Genomic DNA, 24,450 nt, shown 5'->3' with positions numbered 1-24,450 from the left:
GGCAAATAAGCACATGAGAAGGTGCTCAACAGCATCTGTCATTAAGCAATTGCAATTTAAGACAATGAGAGACCACTAGACACCTATTAGAATGATCAAAATCCAGAACACTGACACCAAATACTGGCACGAATGTGGAGCAACAGGAACTCTCATTCATTGTTGGTGGGAATGCAAAATGGTACAGTCACGTTGGAAGACAGTTTCTCACAAAACTAAACATATTCTTACCATATGATCCAGCTCTCGTGCTTCTTGGTATTTACCCAAAGGAGATGAAAACTTATGTCCACACAAAAACTTGCCCACAGATATTTATAGCAGCTTTATTCATAATTGCCAAAACTTGATAGCAACCAAGATGTTCTTCAGTAGGTGAATGGATAAATAAACTGGTACATCCAGACAATGAAATATTATTCAGCTCTCAAAAGAAATGAGCTATCAAGTCATGGAAAACATGCAGGAAGCTTCAATGCATGTTACTAAGTGAAAGAAGCCAATTTGAAAAGGCCACATACTGTATGATTCCAACCATATGACATTCTGGAAAAGGCAAAACTATGGAGACAGTATAAAGATCAGTGGTTGCCAGGGAATTGTGGAAGGGAAGTGGGGGATGGACATGAGAATTTTAGGGCAGTGGAGCTGTTCTGTGTGATACCATAATGATGGTTACGGGACGTTACGCATTTGTTAAAACCCACAGAATGCACACGACAAAGAGTGAACTCTAACCTGAGCTATACACTTTAGTTAATAACAATGTTTCAATGTCAGTTCCTCAGTTTTAACATTGTATTACACTAATTCAAGATGTTAATAATGGGGGAAACCATGGGAGCGGGGGTGGAGGGGAGGTATACCGGAACTGTCTGCACTTTCTGCTCATTTTTCTGTAAACTTAAAACTGCTCTAAAAAGTAAAACTTAATTTAAAAATAAATAAACAATACAATTGTGATGTATTGTGTTAATTTGTACCTATTAATTTGTTTTAAACATTAGCATAATAGAATTAGAGCTAATGCTTCAAAACGTCACAACTCCTAATCTTGTGATATTCTTTCTCATAACGCACAAAAAACAAATGTAGAATACATTTATTTTCACAAGCTTCCTTTAGTGACTGTATCACCCCTCTACCAGATGTATAACTTTCATTCGTTAACTTTTTACACGTTTTACAGTTTATTCACTAGGTTCCACTTTGCAGTGAGGGTAAAAGGAAGCTTTTTCAAGGTAAAACAAGACATACCTCCACATAAAATCCTCAGTGACTTCAACTGGTTTTAAGACAGGAACGAACCTCAAACACATCTCCAACTGTCCTTCTGGTCTGGCCCTGCTTCCCTCACTCGCCTCACTCGCCTGACTCTCTGCCCCCATCTCCTCGCATCCTTGCCACTGGACTTTCTCAGTCCCTCTCATGTGCTCAAACACAGCAACATCTAGGACCCTTCCATGATCTCCCTGAGAGGGACTTACTCCTTCTTGTGCTTCTGGAGCATGACACTCCCCTCCTTTGCTGCTCTTTTTATATTTGTGATTTTACAACAATTTATGCAATTATTTTATACGTGTCTCTTCCACTCTTGTAAGCTTCATAAAGGGGTGCTCCCCTCCCTCCTCCTCATACTACCCCAAGCACTTAGAATAATGTCAGGTAGTTAATAATACTACCTGACATTATTATACTATTAACATCTCTTAAATCCATCCACATCTTTTCATCCCACTGGCACTCACTTGATTCATGGCCCCTCAATCTCATAAAGACAACCAGACCAGCCACTAGCCAGTCTCCTGGTCTTGACACTCCCATCCCTTATCCACACGGTGACCAGAAAAGTCCTACTAAGCACGAGCCTGATAATGTAAATTCCTATTTTAAAGTTTTTAACAGCTTTCACCACTCTCAAAATGTATTCCAAATTCTTTAGCATAGTACACAATACTTTTCACAGTTTATGCTCTGCTTATCTGTGCAGCTATATATAGACAGACATAGATATAGATTATCTTATATATATCCCATGCAAATGATACCCTTCAGATACGCTGAATTACTTATAAGTTACTCAGAACAAGTCAGAGGATGGGAGATAAACCTCACAGAAACAAGGACTTGGGCCTTACAGATGTTTCTAGGATCTAGTGGTCATGGACGTGTCAGCATATTTCCCAAATGATGAAGACACATTGTTGTCCCTTATATCACTCACCACAAAAAAAAGACAAAGTTTTTAGGGCCCCTTTAGATTTTGTAGGCAAAATATGCCACATTTGAGTGTGTGTCTGAGGCATTTTCCAAGTAACCCATAAAGCTGCTCATTTTGAGTTGGACCCAGATCAAGATGCAGCAGCTACAAACCATAATGAAGCTGCCACGTTGCTTGGGTCCTACATGGCCCGGTAGATCCAGCAGAGCTCCATTGTCTGTGACAGACGGGGACACTGTGTGGAGGCTCTGACAGTCTCCCACAGGAAATCACTTCACAGGCCCCTGAAGTTTGAGGAAAACCATGCCCTCTTCTGCAAATTATTGTCGTTTGAGAAGTCCTGGCTTCCTTCTGGGCCACAATAAATACAGAACACCTGACCATGGGACCCCAACTGGCATGCAACTGAGAAAAAATATATTGCGTATTATGTGTGTGTATGTGGGTAGTAGGAAGCTCCAGTCCATTTCATTAGCATGTGGCCCAGATCCTGGTAGAATCTACTCACGCCATATTACAACCTCCTCTTCCGCGGCCTCCCCCCACCCCCTGCCCATGGCCACATGGGGAGTTGTCTGTAACAATTGATTTGGAAAGAGAAAACCGTAGGCCTGCTGTACAGGTGGATTGTGTGATGTGCTGACACCAGGCGGAGTGAGCTTCTGCATCTTGTAGATCCTTGCGAGAGTGTTCCCAGTGAGCACGGGGAAAGAAAATCCTACTGAGGGCAGAAATGGAAACCTTCAACCGGTTATCAACTTTTTCAGGAAGGACACATGGCCAGCAGTGTGGATGTACATGGATTTATGGGCAGGGGTTTAACTGTTTAGCCTGGTAGTCAGAACACAGAAAGGACAGGACTGGAGGATTGATGACAAAGTCTGTGGGAAAAGTATGTAGATGAAACGCCCAGAATGGACAGATAGCGGAGAGATTTCTGTGTCCCATGGGAACGCTCATTGAAGATCCCACTGCAGAGTGGTCTCATCATAAATCAAGGACAAGGTGGGCTGCTCAGTTCACCTCCTTCCCCAGTCACCTGGTGCTTGTTTGGTGGGTGTAATGACAGAGTGACCTCAGCAGCAGAGATGAGGCCATGCATGGGTCAACAAAGCGGACTCTCTTCTCTCCAAGGTTGGCCCGGTCGCGGCCTGTGTTAGAGTCCTGGAGCTGCTAGAACGAAGGGCCATGAACTGGATGACCTAAAACAACAGAGACGTGTTCCCTCCCAGTTCTGGGGGCCGGAAGGCTGACTTCCAGGTGTCGGTAGGGCCACGTTCCCTTCCTCGAGAAGGGAATTCTTCTCTGCCTCTTCCAGCTTCTGGTGCTTTCTGGAAATCCTTGGTGTTCCTTGGCTTGTAGCTGCATCACACCAGTCTCCGCCTCCATCATCACGTGGCGTCCTTCCCTCTGGGTGTGTCTGTGTGCTCAAAGTTCCCTCATCTTATAAGGACAGCATAATGACCTCATAACACTTATAATGACCTCATCTTAAATTGATTACATCTGCAAAGACCTTATTTCCAAATATGATCACCTTCACAGGTACCAGGGGTTAAGACTTGAACATATCATTTTGGGGGACATAACTCAACCCACAACACTGCCCCTGTCAAGCACCTAGTCCTTGAATGGAAGAGGTCAAGCCTGAGCCCCAGATATCGCACAATTTCTGGATGGGAAGGGGAACCAAGCAGTCACCTGCTGGCAGGTTGATCATACAGGAGCATTTACATCGCGGAGTGAGAAGACATTTCTCCTCACTGAAACATAGCACTTGCTCTGCATCTGGATTTACCGGAAATCGTTTGGCCGGCACCACCATCTGTGGACCTTCAAAATGCTTTACAACTGTCGTGTTATCCCATTCACTGCTGCTTCCAACCAAAAAAGTAATGATCTGCACAATAGTGCAGCAGTGGGCACAGGCCCGTTCCTGATATCACCACATACTCCGTCACCCAGCGGCTCTTGCAGAAATCAGGTAATGGCCTACTTAAGACTTAATTACATGCAGCTAGGGGGCAACTCCCTGTGAGATTAGGGCGCTATCCTACAGGCTGGTATGTGTGCCTGGAACCAGCAACTGATAGGATCCTGAAAGCAGGGATCTCAGAGTCAAGGATGACAAGCAGGAGTGGCCCCTCTTGTGAGCGCTGCTAATAACCTACTAAAAACGTTGTGCTGTGTGTCTCTGGATCTTCAGGTCCCCCTGGTTTAGAATTATTAATTCCCTAAAGTGAAAACACTTCTGCTTGTGAAAACAAAAATGGTTCCGTTGAACCAGAAGCTGACATGGCCATGTTGTCATTTTGGGCTCCTCATGCCATTGAATCATCCAGCAAAGAAAGGAATTACTGCATTGCCTGGGGTGAGTTATCCCAATTATCAAGGGGAAATAGAGTTGCTGCTATACAATGGGGACAGGGAGGAACATATCCTAGATTGCAAGAAATTCTTTGGAGTGTCTCAACCATATCTCAGTAAAAATGAATAGATAGGAACAGCAATTCAACAAAAGCAAGAGCCCTAAGAACTCATACCATTCGAACTAAGGTCCAGGCAACCCTCACCCCTGACAAAGAACCCAACCTAGTGAATACCATTTGAAGGCAGCAAGATAATGGGATGAATAATGGAAGAAGCTGTAAATATCACAATTGCAACTTCCACTTGCAAGATCAGTTAAAGAAACAAGGGCTGAAGCATCTGTGCATATTTTCTTCTTTGTTTTATATATATATATCCATATGTATAAAAATTAACAAACTACTTACTTTTCATTTTCCCTTTATTTTTCCCCCTGCAATTTTATCTAAGGAGGTTGAATTTAGCTAATTTTACAATTTAGAGTTTAGCATAGAGAATATGAAGGTGGAATAGTTATTTGTTTGTTTGTTTGTTTTTAACCACTTTGTTAGGTATGGTTGGCATGCAGAAACCTGTATATATTTAATGTCTACAACTTGATGAGTTTGAAGATAAGTATACACCTGTGAAACCATTACCACAATCTATGCCATAAACCTTTCTATCACCTCCAGAAGTTTCCCCCCACACTCTTTATGAATTATTATTTAATTTTTTTACTGGAATTTATGTCACCCAGAGACAGAGATGGTGACACATAAGATTCAGTGCCCCCACTTTAGGAAGTACACGAGAGCATCTGGCAGCAGGGTGGGCAGAAGCAGGAGGTTGCCCTCACTGACGGTGCCTGGAAGTGCATCCATGGGTAGATGCTGTTTCTGGAGGTGAGACGCCATGACAGGAGCTGGCCTGATCACTCTTCTGCTGCCTTCAGCCCCGTTCCCACTCTCTCTTGCCAAATGGCTTCTGCTCAGGTTCTGAGTGGGTGACACTCGATGAAGATTAGGAAGGCGAAAAAGAGAAATATTTTTCTTCTTAATGCAGGCTCTTTGGCAGCCACAGCAGCAGATGACTGGGCTCTAACAGTGACTGTAGACAAAGTAAGCTCCAGCAGCATCCATGACATTTCCCAGAACAATGGTGGGAGTGTGGGCTCCAGAGTTCCTAGCTGTGGAGTACTGCATTTCAACATGGCGGCCGTGGTGAGCTCAGGCTTGTGGGCTTCACCCCTGGGCACTGCATCTTCCTGCTCTGGACAGCGACACTCCCCAGTTCCTCCAGCAGCACTCTTTGTCTCTCTTGCTTGCTCAGTCCTTTCTGCAAGTTTTGGTTTCTGTTTTCTTGACTAATCAGTGGCTTATAACCCCATTATCAATTTTTTTCCCCTACCAACTCACTTTATTTAATCATATCTTCTCTTACCTGCTTGATTGTTAGGATGGCCTCCAGATTTTATCCTTATGATGCCACTGGAACGTGAGCTTCTTGAGGACACGGATGATGCTTTGAATCTGATCATTTTACATTGCTGACTACACTATATAGCTCAGATGACTAACACGTAGTAACTGCTCAATAAATGTTGAATGAATGTCCTCTTTTATTATCATGACTTCAATTAGATGTACCTGGCAATGAGTCTTGGCTCCAAGTCTACAGTCCCGCTTCTCTCCTGAACAGATTATTTATGTGGCCGCTTCACCTGACTGTCTCAAAGGCACCTTCAATTCATTGTAACCCAAATCAGACTTGTTCACAACCCATCCCAGAATTCCAGTCTTCATTTGTTAGTAGCATTACCACCTACCAGTACCTAAACTAGAATCGGTAGCATTATTTTGAAGCCTCGTATAGCTCACCTCCTGAAGAATGGAGCAGCTATAGACAGCCGTCCCATGCCCCCAGCGCAGCCCCCTTCATTCTAAACGTGGAGTCTTGCTCCTTGATTCCTGGTTCGAGGGCTTCACTCTCAATTTGGGCCTTTAGCTTCTTCAGTTCTGAAACCTGGGTAGACTTTCCTTACTAGCTAATGAAATTGTATCTACTCAGCTTTAAGATCTATCTTTAAGGTCCTCCTAAATCCGGTATCCTCTAGAGCTTCGATGGGGTCTTCCCCTCTTGCTCCCAATCCCTCTTATCAGCCAGGTTAACCCATGTCCCAACCCCCTTAGGGAAGAGGTTTGAGAAGAGTCCTCCTTCTTTGTCCTCCACTGGGAGCAGGAGGAGGCTCGTCAGATCCGTCCACTCTTCCTGGCATGGTCCTCGAGTTCCTCCTCTGCCTCTGCAGGTCTACCCTTGAAGCTGCAGCCTTTGCCTTCCATCTGGATTACAGAACGCGGCAATCATCTGGTCTTCCTCCCTCCCATCTCCAGTAGACTTCCCACACTCATGTAAGAATGAACCTTTTCTGTGTGAAAAATTAATGTGATCATTTGATCCACTAACTCTCCCATTAACTTAAAATAAGATAAAAATTCCTTACCGTCTTGTCTCTTGTGTTTTGTATGGAATTGAATTAACAGACCCCTCTGCTCTGTCTTCCCAGTGTCAGTCCCTTCAGGAGGCCGGTGGCAGTCCTCATGATGACGGAGAGCTGGCGTCAGGGGTCAGGCTTCCTGAGTCCTCGTCCATGCTTAGTGCAGAGAGAGCAAGCTACTGTTGCAACTTCTACTCGAGCAAGTGTTCTGAGATTACCTTGGTTGGGCGACTTAAACAGCGTTCCCACCCCCGACAGTGATGAGAGAAGTGAGGCTTGCTTTGGCCAGTGAGGACTCGCTGCCCGTGCTGGAGGATCCTCCCAAAGCACACGGCACCTTGAGGAAGAGCCGGGATACTCAGAAAAAAATCAGGCAATTTTCATTTTTCTGTTACATTTTCTTTCAGCTGTACATGAAAAGAACTGAACCACAGAAGCATAACTAAATAAGGTGCTTATTGTTTCTCGGTATGTAGGTAGATAGGTATCTCCACAGATGGGAGTCCAGCTCTGGTGAAGGATTCTACACAGTCTTCAAGCAACTGAGCCCTGTCAGTTTTCTGCTTCATCATTCCCAGCATGTCGCTCTCATTCTCAGACACAAGATGTCTGCTGCCCTTCCAGCAGCAGCTTCATATCCCAGCAGAAAGAAGGAAGTGACAAAGGATGACAGTGAGTCTACAACCCCCAAACACATGCTCACACAGTTCCCAGGCAGCTCCCAGGAGGTCGCCTGGGCCAGAACTGTGTCACGGGGTCACCCCAGCTAAGAGGGAGACCGGCATGGAAATGGAGAGGGCGTTGTTCACTTTTTGGAGCTCAACGCCCCTTGAATACGAGGGGCTGAGGGTGATAAGCTATAATTCTTCCTCACTGCAGGGAAACTACTTCAATGTCTAGAAAGTTTGCTTACGGCAATTTCAAAACAAAACCTGGTATTTTCCCACAGAAAACTAATCAAAAAGTAACACCTATTACTCCCTTATTTCTGTTTTGGAAAGACAAAATTGGAAATCCTTGATGCAAACTATAACAAGGAAATAAGTTAAAGAATTTCAATTCTATCAGACACATTTATATGCAAAGCATTGTGCAAGTTGTAGAGAGTGAGATAAACATGAAGGAGATCTGCTCTCTGCTCCCTGGACCCCACAGTCTCATGGGGAGAGTCACCCATGACACCCTGACCCTCCAATCTGACATAAAATTGTCTCAAATCTCAGTTCTACTTCATTAAGGAAAATCTAATGTCTCCTTTGTATTTCCACAAATTCCACGGTAGGCAAGAGGAGGAAGAATTTATATTGACGTGTTCACCTCTGGTGACAGTCTCCGGTCTCAGTGGAACTCTTGACCTGGCTGGGAGCACAACAAGGAGGAACACTTCCTCCTTCTCAGCTCCCTCCCCACACTCTCACACTCACACAGGTCTTTCCATGGGAGCACATTTTAATAAATGTTTAGAAAGATTAAGTGAACTTACATTAAAAATGAAAACACATTGACAGTCCATATTTTTAAAGTCCATTGACCCTTTTGTCCAACACCTGGTCCAGCCCCAACAGTGTTGCACACCCCTCTTTTCACTGCTCCCACCTGCACCTGCTCTTGGCAACTGCAAAAAAAAAAATCCCACTTTCTTATGAAAGTGATTCAGATTCCCCAAACCTTTACAAAATCTAGGTTCCAGATTTCTCTTTGAATACATTTGTTCATTCAACAAAGAAATGCTTATTGAGCACCTACTGAGAGCCAGACACTCTACTGGGTACCTTGGGTATATGGGTGAGCAAGAGCAGGCACGTTTTTTGCACCTGTGGGGCAGAAAGAATAGATAATGCTACAGTGGAGGCAATATATATGAATCAAAGAATCACACAATAAATGTAAAATTCTGTTTTCAACAAGATCTACGGGTGAAAAGTACATGGACTAGTGAACGAATAAGATCCGAGTATTTGACATGTTCTTGGTTCTCAGGGAAGAATTTCCTGAGAATATAATGATGATACAGACTCACATCTGAAGGTTGTGAAAGGGCCAAGAGGAGAGAGGAGGGGAGAAGAGAAAGAGAAGAGCATGGAAGTCTGGGGACTGAAGGTAGTCTCATCTGAGGAAAAGAAAGAACAGCGTGACCAGCTGCACAGAAATGAGATGTTTTGTGTTGCCAGATGTGGCCAGAGCAGAAAGAAGTGGCCACACCCTGCAGAGATACACGAGACTTGCAGATGAAATTGGTCTTCATCCTGGGAGGACCAAAGTGCCTGGAGAGTTTGACATAGAGGCTTGGTATGATCAGGGGTTTAGTTTGAACAGACGATTTATGTTGCATGTTAGAGAACGTGCTGACAGGTGGAAAGGAGAAGGCAGTCATTAGCCAGGAAGTTATTGAAGTGGTCCAGACTAGAGATGACTGTTGCTTGACCCAGGGAGGCAGCAGTGGACAAGAGAAGTGCAGAGTAGATTTGAAAGACAGTTGGAAGTAAAATGGACAGGACTCAGTGGACTGCTACTGAAGACATGGTATGGTGAGATGAATGAGGTATCCCACATGATTACTAGATTCTACTTCTGACTGTGCTGGAGTAACTGATACTGCACACAGAAAAAATATATACAAATAGCAAATAAGTTCATCAAAGATGCTTAACAATATCTGTCATTGGATGAATTCAAATGAAAACCATATTGAAATATCACTATATACTTCTTACAGTGATGAAAATGAGAAAAGTCTGTGGAGCACCTGTAATTCTTTTATGTTGCTGGTGGGAATATGAAATGGTACCACCAAGTTAGAAAAGTTTGGTGGTTGCACATCAGCACATGCCTTGTAGATGGTATGTTTTGCTTCTGGGTCTTCACACTCCGTAGCTTCTTGCATGACAACTTCTCTCCACTCTCTGTCCTTCTCCCAGTTAATGTCTAGTTATCCTGTCAAGCTCAACTCAACCACAACTTAGGGAGCTTTCGCACTTCCAGCAGACCAGGTGCGGTTCCCTGTTGAAACACTCTCAGAGCTTTTCTATTCCTTCTTTGTAGGATACCCAAGAAAAGAATTAAATACTTACTTTAATTATTTATACTATTAATTAAAATTGTAATTAATTATTTTATTCTACATCCCTCTGTTGGAATGTGAGCTCTGTGTCTATCTCTTCACTGCTGGAGCTCTGCTGCCTACTACGTGCTTAAATGTTTATGGAATGAATGAATAAGTGAATGAATGAATGCGTGTAGGAAACACAAGGAGAAAGAAGTAGAATAGAAAAGGTGATGCATTTGGTTTTGCATACTATGAGTTCAGGATGTCTGTAGAATATTTAAAAGACTTCTTCTCAGAAATAATTCAGAGAGATCTCATCAAGATGGCAACATAGGTAGACTCTGAACTCCCCTCCTCCCATGAACACAACCAGGATACAACTATTCTTGGAAAAATTACCCTGGAGAGAACACTGAAAACTGGATAAAAAGAACCCCCACAACAAGGGACAGTCCTGACTGAGGCAGAAGAGGTAGAAATTCCTTCTGGAGAGAAAAAAGCCACATTTGCAAGTGGCAGAGCTTCACAGTCAGCTGGGTGGGAGCCACCCTAAGGTATGCAGCCCTCCCTGGAGGAGTGAGGTCCTGAGTGGGCACGTGATACTACTATAAGCATTCTTCAGACTCAGCACGACTGAGACGAGGGCCCTACTATCTGGCTTCCCTGGATATTAACTGCAGTGGGGAATACCCCCAGAAAAGCTATTTGATGAAAGCTAAAAAAAATGCGGTTCTTAAAGGGCCCATGAACAAATTCACCTGTCTGAAAGAGCAACCTAAAATCACCAGAAAGAAGGCTGATAGGCCTTTGGTGAAAAGAGACTCACCTGGTAGTCTCTGGGTGCATCTTGGTGAGAGGTGAGACCTCTCCAGAAACTGAGACATTGTTGGTGGCCATTGTTGTGATCTAGTACAGGTGTGCTGACACAATCACTGGCAGATGCGGCTGGAGTTCTTCCCCTGTCCTGTCAGCCCAGGGGCCTGCCACACCCACTAGAGTGCAGATTTAATCCACTTCAGCCAGGGCAGGCAGCTTGCCTTAGGGACAGGCCCCATCCAACAGCAAGCCCTCAGGCGACTTGTTGGCCTGCATAGACTGGGTGCTTTGATCCTCTACAGGCAGGAAAGTGTGTCCACCTCTGTGGGAAAGGGCCTGTGGGAGGACCAGGTGAACTGTGGGGGGCTGTTGGTGGGGAAGTGGGGGCCTCTGCAGTGGGTCATCAAGGTACACTCCAGGGGGTCAGGAAGTGTGCACAGACCAAGGCTGTGTTGACAGTGTGTGTGGACCTGTGAAGGGTGGGGCTTATCAGTGCCAGAAGACCTGTGCTTCACAAACAGCCACAAAGAGGATTGGCCCCACCTTCCAAAGCCTGAAACAATTGGGTGCTCCCATGCCTAGGGCCAGGCCCACTCACCTGCAATCCTAAGAGAGCTGACAACAGCCTTGTATGCCTGAGAACTACAGCACTGTAAGCCCCTGAGCCTAGCAACCAGCTACACTAGGTACCTACCCAATTATCAGAAAAACTGCAACAGGAGTGTGCTATTAGACCTTCTAGCCAATGGTCCTGGGGCTCCCTGAACCCAATTTACAAAGAACTGGCCAGGGAGGGAAAGCCTAACTCCCTGGGTACCTGCATTAAGATCAACCTTGCCACAGCAGAAGGACACAAGTAGCCCACATATTGGTCACTCTTGGATCATCTGGACTGGTGATGAGAGGGAAGCACACTGCTGGGCCTCAAAAGGCATCTCTTATATAAGGCCACTTCTCCAAGTTCAGGAGACATAGCTGACTCACCTAATACACAGATATAAGCACAGAGAAAGAGGCATAATGATGAGGCAAAGGAACACATTCCAAGCAAGGGAATAGGACAAAACCCTAGAAAAAGAACTAAATGAAACAGAAATAAGCAATCTACCTGACAAACAGTTCAAACAAAAATTCATAAGGATGCTACTGATACTGGGAGAAGACTGGATGAACACAGTGAGAATGTCAAGAAAGAGTTGGAAAATATAAAAAGAACCAATCAAAAATGAAGAATATAGGGGGGCTGGACCTGTGGACAAGTTCGTGTGCTCTGCTTCAGAGGCCCAGGGTTTTGCCAGTTTGGATCCTGGGCATGGACATGGCAACACTCATCAGGCCATGCTGAGGTGACATCCCACATGCCACAATTAGAAGGACCCACAACTAAAATATATAACTATGGACTTGGGGGATTTGGGGAGAAAAAGCAGGAAAAAAATATTAGGAACAGTTGTTAGCTCAGGTGCCAATCTTAAAAAGAAAAAAGAAATGAGGAATACAATACTGGAAATGGAAAATCCACTAGAGGGACTCAATAGCAGAGTAGAGGATACAGAAGAATGGATCAGTGAGCTGGAAGAAAGACTAGAGTAAATCACCCAAGCTGAATAGATAAAAGAAAAAAAGAATTGGGGGCTGGACCCATGGCTAAGTGGTTAAGTTTGCATGCTCCACTGCGGTGGCTCAGGGTTTCACAGGTTTAGATCCTGGGCACGGACATGGCACTGCTCATCAGGCCACATTGAGGCAGCATCCCACATGTCACAACTAGAGACCAACAACTAAAATATACAACTATATACTGGGGGGATTTGGGGAGAAAAAAGCAGGAAAAAAAAGAAGATTGGCAACAGTTGTTAGCTCAGGTGCCAATCTTAAAAAAAAAAAAAGAATTGGACAGAATGATCACAGTCTAAGCCATCTCTGGGACAACATTAGGTGCACTAACATTCATATTATAGGTGTCCCAGGAGGAGAAGAGAGAGACAAAGGGGAAGAGAATCTATTTGAAGAAATCATAGCTCAAAAATTTCCTAACCTATGGAAGGAAACAGACATCCAAGTACAGGAAGCATAGAGAGCATCAAACAAAATGAACACCAACAGGCCCACACTGAGACAAATTATAATTAAAATGTCCAACATTAAAGACAAAGAAAGTATCTTAAAAGCAGCAAGAGAAAGGTAACAAGTGACATACAAAGGAAAGCCCATAAGGCTATCAGTGGACTTCTCAGATGAAACCCTACAGGCTAGAAGAGACTGGAAAGACATATTTAAAGCTCTGAAAGAAAAAACTGACAGCCAAGAATACTTTATCCAGCAAGGCTATCGTTCAAAATGGAAGGAGAGATAAAGAGCTTCCCAGACAAACAAAAATTAAAGGAGTTTGCCACCAAGAAACCAGTTCTACAAGAAATGCTGAGGGGACTTATTTAAGTGGGAAAGAGAAGGCTACAAATAGGGATGAGAAAATTATCCAAAAAAAAAACCAAAAAACAAAAACTAGGCAATAAAATCACTGGTAAAGTCAAAAATACTGTAAAGGAAGCAGATAACCACCTATGAAGATAATATGTAGGTTAAAAGGCAAAAATACTAAAATTACCTATTTCAATGATAAGACAGTAACAGATAGGCACACACAAAACAAGAGATTAGATATGATTTCAAAAACATAAAATGTGGGAGAAGAGGAGTAAAAGAGAAAAGCTTTTAGAAGGAGGTCAAGCTAAAGAGACTATCAACTCAATATAGATTTCTATATACATAGAATATTATATAGGAACCTCGTGGTAATCACAAATCAGAAACTTATAATAAGTAAACAAATAAGTAAGAGGAAAGAAATCAAACATATTACCAGAGAAAGCCATCAAACCACAAGGGAAGAGAGCAAGAGAAGAAGAAAGGTACAGAGAAGAACTACTAAAACACCCAGAAAAAAAAAAAGTAACAAAATGGAAATAAACACATGTTTATCAATGGCTACTTTACACGTCAATGGACTAAATGCTCCAATCAAAAGACATAGAATGGCTGATTGGATTAAAAGAAAAACAAGACCCATATATATGCTGCATACAAGAGACACACTTCAGACCTAAAGACACTCACATCCGGAAGTGAAAGGATGCAAAAAGATACTCCATGCAAATAGTGAGAAAAAAAAAAAAAAAGAAAGCCAGGGTAGCACTACTTATATCAGACAAAACAGATTTTAAAACAAAAACTGTGACAAGAGACAAAGAAGGGCACTACATAATGATAAAGGGAACAATCCAAGAAGAGGATATAACACTTGTAAATATCTATGCATTCAACATAGGAGCACCTAAATATATAAAGCAATTATTAACAGACATAAAGGAAGAAATAGACCATAGCACAATAATAGTAGGGGACTTTAACACTCTGCTTACGCCAATGGATAGATCATCCAAACAGAAGATCAATAAGGAAACATTGGCCTTAATCAACACATTAGATCCGATGGACTTAGTAGATATATATAGAACATTCCATCCAAAAACCACAGAATACACATCCTTTTCAAATTCACATGGAACATTCTCCAGGAGTGATCACATATTAGGCTGCAAAACAAGTCTCAGTAAATTTAAGAAGATCAAAATAATACCAAGCATCTTTTCTGACCACAAAGATATGAAACTAGAAATCAACTACAAGAAGAAAATCATAAAAGCCACAAAAATGTGGAGATTAAACAAAAGGCTACAGAACAAAGATTGGATCAATGTAGAAATCAAGGGATGAATCAAAACATATGTATAGGCAAATGAAAATGAAAATATGGCATGCCAAAATCTATGGGAAGCATCAAAAGCAGTTCTAAGGGGGAAGTTTACAGCAATTCAGGCCTACCTCAATAAACAAGAAAAATCCCAAATAAACAATCTAACAGTACACCTAAAGGAACTGGAAAGAGAAGAACAAACAAAGCCCAAAATCAGCAAATGGAAGGAAATAATAAAATTCAGAGCAGAAATAAATGAAATAGAGACTAAACAAACATTTAAAAAAATTAACGAAACCAAGAGCTGATTTTTTGAAAAGATAAACAAAATTGACAAACCTTTAGCTAGAGTCACCAAGACAAAAAGAGAGAAGGCTCAAATAATAAAATCAGAAATGAAAGAGGAGAAATTACAATGGACAACTCAGAAATACAAAAGATAATAAGAGAATACTATCAAAAGCTATATGCCAACAAATTGGATAATCTAGCAGAAATGGATAAATTCTTAGAATCATACAACCTCCCAAAACGAGATCAAGAAGAAGTAGAGAATTTGAATAGACCAATCACCAGTAAGCAGATAAAAACAGTAATCAAAAACCTCCCAAAAAATAAAAGTCCAAGGCCAGACGGCTTCCCTGGTGAATTCTATCAAACGTTCAAAGAAGACTTAATACCTATCCTTCTCAAACTGTTTCAAAAAATTGAAGAGGAGGGGAGGCTGCCTAATTCATTCTAAGAAGCCAACATTATTCTGATACTCAAACCTGATAAGGACAACACAAAAAAAGAAAATTACAGGCCAATATCACTAATGAACTTAGACACAAATCTCCTCAACAAAATACTAGCAAATCGAATACAACAATACATTAAAAAGGTCATACATCATGATCAAGTGGGTTTGATTCCAGGGATGCAGGGACAACTCAACATCCTCAAATCAATCCACACGATACACCACATTAACAAAATGGAGAATAAAAATCACATGATCATCTCAATAGATGCAGAGAAAGCATTTGATAAGATACAGCATCCATTTATGATAAAAACTCTAAATAAAATGGGTATATAAGGAAAGTAACTCAACATAATAAAGGCCATATATGAAAAACCCACAGCTAATATCATTCTCAGTGGAGAAAAATTGAAAGTTATCCCTCTAAGAACAGGAACCAGAGAAGGATGCCCACTTTCACCACTTATTTAACATAGTATTGGAAGTCCTAGCCAGAGCAATCAGGCAAGGAAAAGAAACAAAATGGATCCAAATTGGAAAATAAGAAGTGAAACTGTCAGTATTTGCAGATGACATGATTTTATATACAGGAAACCCTAAAGAATCCACTAAAAATGTTTTAGAAATAATAAATGAATACAGTCAAGTCCCAGGATACAATATCAACATACAAGAATCAGTTGCGTTTCTATACACTAACAACAAAATAACAGAAAGAGAAATTAAGAATATAATCCCATTTACAATTGCAACAAAAAGAATAGAATACCTAGGAATAACCTTAACCAAAGAGGTGAAAGATCTGTACACTGAAAACTATAAAACATTGTTGAAAGGAATTGAAGAAGACACAAAGAAAAGGGAAGATATTCCGTGCTCTTGGATTGGAAGAATTAACATAGTTAAAATGTCCATACTTCCTAAAGCAATCTACAGATTCAACACAATTCCTATCAAAGTTCCAACGACATTTTTCACAGAAATAGAACAAAGAACCCGAAAATTTATATGGAACAACAAAAGACGCTGAATAGCCAAAGGAATCCTGAGGCAAAAGAACAAAGCTGGACGTATCACATTCCTTGATTTCAAAATATACTACAAAGCTATAGTAACCAAAACAGCATGGTACTGGCACAAAAACAGACACACAGATCAATGGAACAGAATCAAGATCCCAGAAATAAACCCAGACATCTATGGACAGATAATTTTCGTCAAGGGAGCCTAGAGCATACGATGGAGAAAGGAGAGTCTCTTCAATAAATGGTGTTGGGAAAACTGGACAGCCACATGCAAAAGAATGAAAGTAGACCATTCCCTTACACCATGCACAAAAATCAACTCAAAATGTATTAAAGACTTGAATGTAAGACCTGAAAGCATGAAACTTCTAGGAGAAAACATAGGCACCATGCTCTTTGGCCTAGGTCTTAGCAGCATATTTTCAAGTACCATGTCTGACCGGGCAAAGGAAACAAAAGCAAAAATAAACAAATGGGACTACATAAAACTAAAAAGTTTCTGCACAGCAAGGGAAACCATCAACAAAATGAAAAGACAACCTAACAATTGGGAGAAGATATTTGCAAACCGTATATTGGATAAGGGGTTAATATCCAAAATATACAAAGAACTCATACATCTCAACACCAAAAAAAAACCCAACAACCAAATCAAAAAATAGGAAAAAGATCTGAACAGAGATTTCTTCAAAGAAGATGTACAGATGGCCAACAGGCACACGAAAACATGTGCAACATAATTAACTATCAGGGGAATGCAAATCAAAACTACAATGTGATATCCTCTCACTCTGGTCAGAGAGCCTATAACTAACAAGACAGGAAACAACAAGTGTTGGAGAGGATGTGGAGAGAAGGGAACCCTGGTATACTGCTGGTGGGAGTGCAAACTGGTGCAGCCACTATGGAAAGCAGTATGGAGTATCCTCAGAAAATTAAGAATAGATCTACCATATGATTCAGCTATTCTACTGCTGGATATTTATCCAAAGAACTTGAAAACACGAATGCATAAAGATACATGCACCCCTGTGTTCATCACAGCATTATTCACAATAACCAAGACTTGGAACCAACCTAGGTGGCCATCAAAGGACGAATGGATAAAGAAGATGTGGTATATATACACAATGGAATACTACTCAGCCACAAGAAATGATGAAATCTGGCCATTTGTGATAACATGGATGGAACTTGAGGGTATTATGCTAAGTGGAATAAGTTAGAAGGAGAAAGTCAAATACCATATAATCTCACTGATAAGTAGAAGATAAAAAGCAATGACAAACACATAGCAACAGAGATTGGATTGGTGGTTACCAGAGGGGAAGCAGGGAGGGAGGAGGGCAAAAGGGGTGATTAGGCATATGTGTGTGGTGATGGATTATAATTAGTCTTTGGGTAGTGAACATGATGTAATGTACACAGAATTCAAAATATATTATGACGTACATCTGTAAGTTATATAATGTTATAATCCAATGTTACTGCACTAAAAAAAATCAAAAATAACAAAAAACAAAAAGAAGTACCAAAACAAATAAACAAAAAGAAATCATTCAAAATCTGGCTTTAGTAAAACTTTTTTTTTTTCTTTTTACTGGCAAAGATTCGCTCTGAGCTAATATCTGTTGCCCATCTTCCTCCTTTTTTTTCTCCCCAAAGCCTCAGTGAATAGTTGTATGTTCTAGTTGTAGGTGCTTCTAGTTCCTCTATGTGAGCTGCCACCACAGCATGGCTACTGACAGATGAGTGATGTGGTTCCGCACCTGGGAACTGAACCTGGGCCACCAAAGCAGAGTGTGCTGAACCTCAACCACTAGGCCGTGAGGGCTGGCTCTTTAATACACCTTTTGAGTTGATTAAAGTTATGTTGCCCATTTGAAGGATACGAAAAGAAAAGGAGATGTTTGAGCTGTACCTTGTAAGGGAAATGTCATGACAATAGAAAGACGAGAACCATTAATGTTGTGAGCAAGGTGGTACCCGGCACTGTAATTCTTAAACAACTTACATTTCATTTATTTATTTATCTTTCTGATCTACAAAATTAATCTACAATTTTATGTCAATATTTTTAACAAAAACAAGTATTTTTGTGGGGCTGGCCCGGTGGTGCAGCGGTTAAGTTTGCACGTTCTGCTTTGGCAGCCTGGGGTTCTCTGGTTTGAATCCTGGGCGCAGACCTACGCACGGCTTGTCAAGTCATGCTGTGTAAGAATAATTTGACCACAGTTTTGTGTTTCATTTCAGAAATAAATAGAAGTAAATTAAAATCTGATGAATTGAGCTCACATTTTGAAAAGTTCAAACCCATCTTTTCTAAAATCAAGGGTGGATGTCTAACTTCCACTGTGTACTAATCTTCTAATGTTTATTTAAGTCTGAAATTACTTCAACATGAAAAGTTAAAACTTTTTTAAGTTTGTATAGACCGTTTGATGTTGTCTTCCCATAAATATCCATATTAGCTCTCAAACTCTTTGAGCCCTGAATATGCTCCCTGATTTTCTATTTTATTACTTGTTCCTGATTCATAATTTCTTCTTGTTTGTGTCAGATTCTTTACTGCCGACATTCCTTGTCATCATCCTTCCCTTCTTTTCACAATACTTATTATCTTTGTGTGTAAAACACAGTGTTTTTTTGTGTGTACAAGATTAAAAGAATATGTATTTTCTTGATCTCAGGTCATGCAGATTCTAACTGGGGAGCTAGGCCTATAAAAGAAACAACTACACAACTACAACCCAATATGATAAATATTAAGAAAGATATGTACAAATTGTCACAGTCACCCAGAGGGAGGAGTCAACGGTAGAGCAAGCGAGTTGATGCAGCCAGAATTACTACACAACTTCCGTAGGCTGCTTGCTCATCATTCAGGGCAGAGGCTGCCTGTAACAGCTTAATGAGGCCAACCTATAAAGGAGTCCAGGCTTTCTGATTAATAAAGTAAATCTAGAAACAAAAGCACCCAATATTAAAAGCTACATCCCAAAGATGTGAGTTTGTGTTATTAACGTTTGGTCTTCTTTTTAACCATTTCCTATTTTCTTGCATTAAATGGCAATCTAAGGGTGAAATTGTTAAACCAGGTCTCAAAAAATATGACTAAATATGAGAACTTTTATATTTCTCTTTACTGAGTACCTCATGTACATATAAGTGGTTCTATGCAGAGAGAACTTAATAATAATGTGGCTCTATGTAGAGAGAACTTAATTGTACTCTAATTATTCATGTTATGCATGCTTTTTCTCTTAACTAGGTTAACTCCCCGAGGGCAAAGACTAAGCCTTTAATAGTGTATTACCGATAATTATAACAATATATAGTTAGTACATTCCTTTTGCAATTTTCAAAACACTTTCACTTATATTGTCTTCTTTAATTTAGAAGATAAATGTGGGAGGTTGAAAGATATTCTTAGGCTTCCTTACAGATAAGGGGAGAGGGGTGTTAGTGGCTCCCCAGCCTGTCCACAAGAAGGGAGAGCAGAAAGCGAAGCCTTCCGAGTCTTCTGACCTTTGGGCTGGTGTTCTGCCCTCTCTCCCACCCACCCTTCCTGCAGCAGTTCAGGCTAGGTGGAGTTTAATGAGTTCACGTAAAAAGATGTTCTTGGCATGATTGAACGGCCTATAAATCCTGATTCCAACATTCTCTAAGAGAAAATTCCTCATTTCCCTGAATGAGGGAAAGACATAGTAAAGAATTTGAAAGCATTGGCAAGCTTTTTCAAAAATGTGAGATTAGTGGTTCTTGGAAAACAAGAGCAGAAAGGAAGACAGAAGACTATATAGCACATAAAATATATTGGGGCCAATTCTCCCTGCACTTTCCAATCCAGTGTCAAAGAGCACTGATGTTGACCAGTGACAGATGCTCTTGACCTTGGCCCACTGTGGCCGTGATGCTTTCAAGTCAGCCAATGACAGCAGCAATCTCCTCCAATCACAGCACCTGGGAGTCCGCAGCATGATCAGTTGGCTCTCCCCTTTGTCAATGCTGGGATCTATCGATGCACAGACAGTGTGTGGGGGAGGAGGTGCTGAAGCTGCAGTTTGAAGACCATTTCCACAACTTTTGAGAGAACGAGCAGGTCAAAAATAAGTCAATAGTTCAGATAGATTGTCAGGTGATAAGGAAAGTCGTTAGAACAGGGAGTCACTGCAGTTGTTTTAAATCGAGGAGCAGGAATGCAGCCAGATGTCAAGGTGGGAGCTCCGCTGCTGCTCGCTGCAACAGAAGCCCATCGTTTCTCCATTCCTAGAAGAGGCACGTGGGCCATGAGTTCAAACAATGGATTGACAGCTGCAGTTCCCACATTGCCTTCATCTCTTGTGCAAGGGTAACCACAGTGAAGTCAAGAAAGACAGATTGATCTCGTGTTCAAAGAGTCATAGTGCTGAAAAAAAATACCAGTGACTGGGGTTCAATAGCCTCAATTACTTGCACAAAATGAACTGGAAAATTTTGGCAAGTCAGGAAATTAAGAGACACAAAAACTGGTTCAACATTTACTCTGCTATTAAGCGATCACAATGAACACACTTATTCTCGTCAGCATTCAATTCAATTGAATCTCACAATGCTTGGCTTTCAGCTTCCTCCATTTGGAGGCAACAAAGGTTCTCAAGTGTCCTGAGAACAGGAAGCGATGCACGTCCTCCCTGTGGATCCAGGTTCCACCATCCTCTCACACACCAACGTGCTTTCTGTTCTTCCACACAAAGGAAACTTCTGATGAAAGGCTGTCACAAGTGACGCGTGATTTGAATGCTAGCGCACATACAGTTCCCTCTGGAAATGTTGGATACAGCAAGTTGTAGGAGTCATATGACACTTTCACTATCTAGGTCTCAAAAATGACCACTGAACACTCACACATCACATAGATGATTTGATTTCTGCAAGAACCAACCATTGACATTTTTAACATGAATGACAAAGGCAAACATTACACGTGATTTCATGCTGCCATACTCTGTTCATGTGTTTCCGCCTCCCTGGGAAGCTTTGTCATTCCTCTTATTCATCCTTTAAGGCCCAGATCAATTGTCACATCCTAGAGGAAGATTTCCTTATCAACATCTCTACTTCCATAGTAATTTATTGGTTTATATCTCTATTATATCTCTATTATTGATTATATCTCTATTAGTGCATTCATTATGTATTTTTATAATGGGTAACTGCCTATGTGGCCTTCCCCCTAATCAATTATGAGCATGGACTATGATTTACTTATTTGGTATCTCCAGTGCCTAGCACAGTGCTTGGCCCATAGTCAGAAATCAACAAATAATTGTTAATTTGATAGCCTCTGCATTCCAGTGAGGTCAAAGATGCTTAAAGGATGAAATATCAATTGATGTGGCAGCAATGGACAGGAAAGAAGGGAATCTTACATCTAGAGTAGGCTTCACAAAATTTTTAAATGCACAGTGAGAGCCATAAATAAATGAGAGTCCATTTGATTTGGCATCCACAGCAGCTATCGATGTCCACACTGCAAGACCGATGCAATATCTAAACCCTGAGCAAGAGAATGGATTGCAAGAATAGGGGTCGAGCATAAGTGTAATTTGCTTAGCGCAGACTTGCAGATGTCAGGGTACTTGATGAGGCATCTTTTTAAAATGAGTTTCTTCTCAGATACCTGGGCCATTCTTGGATTTTAAGCATAATTTCTGTATTGGTCATTCCAAGAGATAGTTTGCTATCTTTTCCTGGAAGTTTTGAACACTTGTATTCCATTTCCTACTACAATTTCTAGCTGTATATTTCACTGTAAACCCCAAACACCGAGATCTCTCACTTCCTCCACAGCCACCACACTCAATAGGCCTTCTACTTATTTCCTTACTTGCCTCTGTGGTTCCGTTTTTTGCCCAGTCATCTGAATTCAAGCCCGGTTAAAGCGCCCTCCCATTCTTCTGTCCTTTCTACTTCATCTTCCAATTCAATCTGCTGCTGAGACCTACTAACTGCTTAAAAAGAAAAAAGCATCTTCATATCTCTCCTTCCCAGCCCTATTTCTCATTTTGACTACTTGTTCTGCTGTCGCTATCTGGCCTAGGGCTTGAATTATTTCTCTTCCTCTGTGTCTCACGCTAACCCTCTCTCCACAAAGTTTTCAGAATCAAATTCCCAAACCACTGCTTTCCACCTCTAACGTCCATAACTTCTTTCAGGGCAAAGTCTCCGTTCTGCAGTCTGGCTGCACATTCCTCTGCTTTCTGTCTACTTTCCTAGAACATTTCCACCCCACTGCCATCCTCAAGTTCAGTCTGGCTCCCTACTCTTCCTGGTGCGCTCTGTCTCTGAACCACGACACAGGCCATTCCCTCAAACTGGAGAGCTGACCTTGTTCTCTCTGGATAAAGTCCATCCATCTTTTAAGACTCAGCTCAGGTTCTACTTTTTCAAGGAAAGTTTTCCTGACTATTCTAGCCCAAAGCCAGCTTCCTCTCCCTCCCATTTGCTCCAAGCACAGCACCAAATAAGGACACCATTTATAAAGTGCTCAGTCTGTGTGGTGAACCACATGTGGCATTGCCATGTACAGATGTGTTTCTGTTAGATCCTAGCAGAAAAGATCTCAATGTTTATTTATCAATGTAACCTCCACACTAGCTTAGAGCCAGAGCTATGGAAAGTATTTACCAAGACTGCTGAATGAATGAATACACATGTGCATGCCTTGTCACTCTTGTCTCAGTAGCTGGCGAAACACTTACTGGGCCCCGGCTACACTTCTGAAGTTGACCGCATGGGATTCTGTGCACCGTTTCCGGAAGGAAACAGAGAAGAAGTGGGAACTGGACGTGGCAGCCTCAGGGGATTTATTCCCACACCTGGAAAAAACAAATCACTTCAGTGATGTAAAGAACCCCTAGGAGATATGGTTCTGGGGCATTTCCTCCCCAGTTCTTATCCTTCCTTGAGGATTTCTTGGAATTTCTACCCTATTAAAAAATAATTCCTTCCACCTCAAGAGGATCCTGGACCTTTTCTGCCATTTCCATCATCTTCCATATCAGTTGCTTTGCCCAGATGGAGACACTCACAATATGGATATTGGACGCCTGGGCATTTGTCTAAATCAGCAAGATCCTCTGGGGTAGATTTTTAAAGGATTTGGAGCTGGCATTGTATCCTAGGGTAGGACTCACTCAAGAGCTTGGGAGCACCATTGATGAAGCCATACAGAGAGTGAAGAAGGAGACCTTTGAAGGATTTCCCTCAATCATGTCACAAACATTGACCCACTATAAAATGTGCCCAATGCAAACAGGTCCAAGAATTTGCCTTCTCTCACACATTCTCTTCAAAGCAGCCACGTGTCCTGTATGTTTCTTATATGCTCACTGATCATCGTTTGACCACTTGATGAATAAAAGGTGATCATCCCTCTGGTAGTTATATGAAATGTTAGATGTTCTGACCAGTTAATGGGCAGGACAGGCATAGGACAGACATTTCCATTCCAAAAGAGGGGAATAGGAGAGAAGGAAGATGTGACAGTTTCCAAGCCAGTCCAAAATCTTAAGCCTTGAGAATAATCTTCTTTCGCTCAATATACGTCCTCCAGGTCCACTGGGGCCATGATCTACCTTCTGGACCCAGAGGGATATAGGTCAATCTTGTGGACGTGCCGAGGGGAGCATAAACAGTTACTCCACAGCCTCCAAAATTCATGACCTTCTCACATGCAAAATATATTCATTCCATCCCAAAAGTCTTAACTTTTTTCTTGTCAACTGAAAAACCTAAAGTCAAGAGTGTCATCTGAACAGGCTGCAGGCCACATTTCCCTTCAGGCCGTAGTTTGATGACCTCTGGTTTTACATCTGATAAAACCGCTGATATGTTCAGACATAGGTCTACCCTTTGCTCTTTGCTTTGTATTGATCTCATCTCCCTTTTGTTCCTCCCTTATTCAATTACTACTTTCTTTTGCATTAAATAAATATATTTTAGTATGTATT

The sequence above is a fragment of the Equus przewalskii genome, chromosome 14, assembly GCF_037783145.1.
Source record: "Equus przewalskii isolate Varuska chromosome 14, EquPr2, whole genome shotgun sequence".
NCBI classification, from domain to species: Eukaryota; Metazoa; Chordata; class Mammalia; order Perissodactyla; family Equidae; genus Equus; species Equus przewalskii.
Note: the sequence above shows the minus strand (reverse complement) of the source record.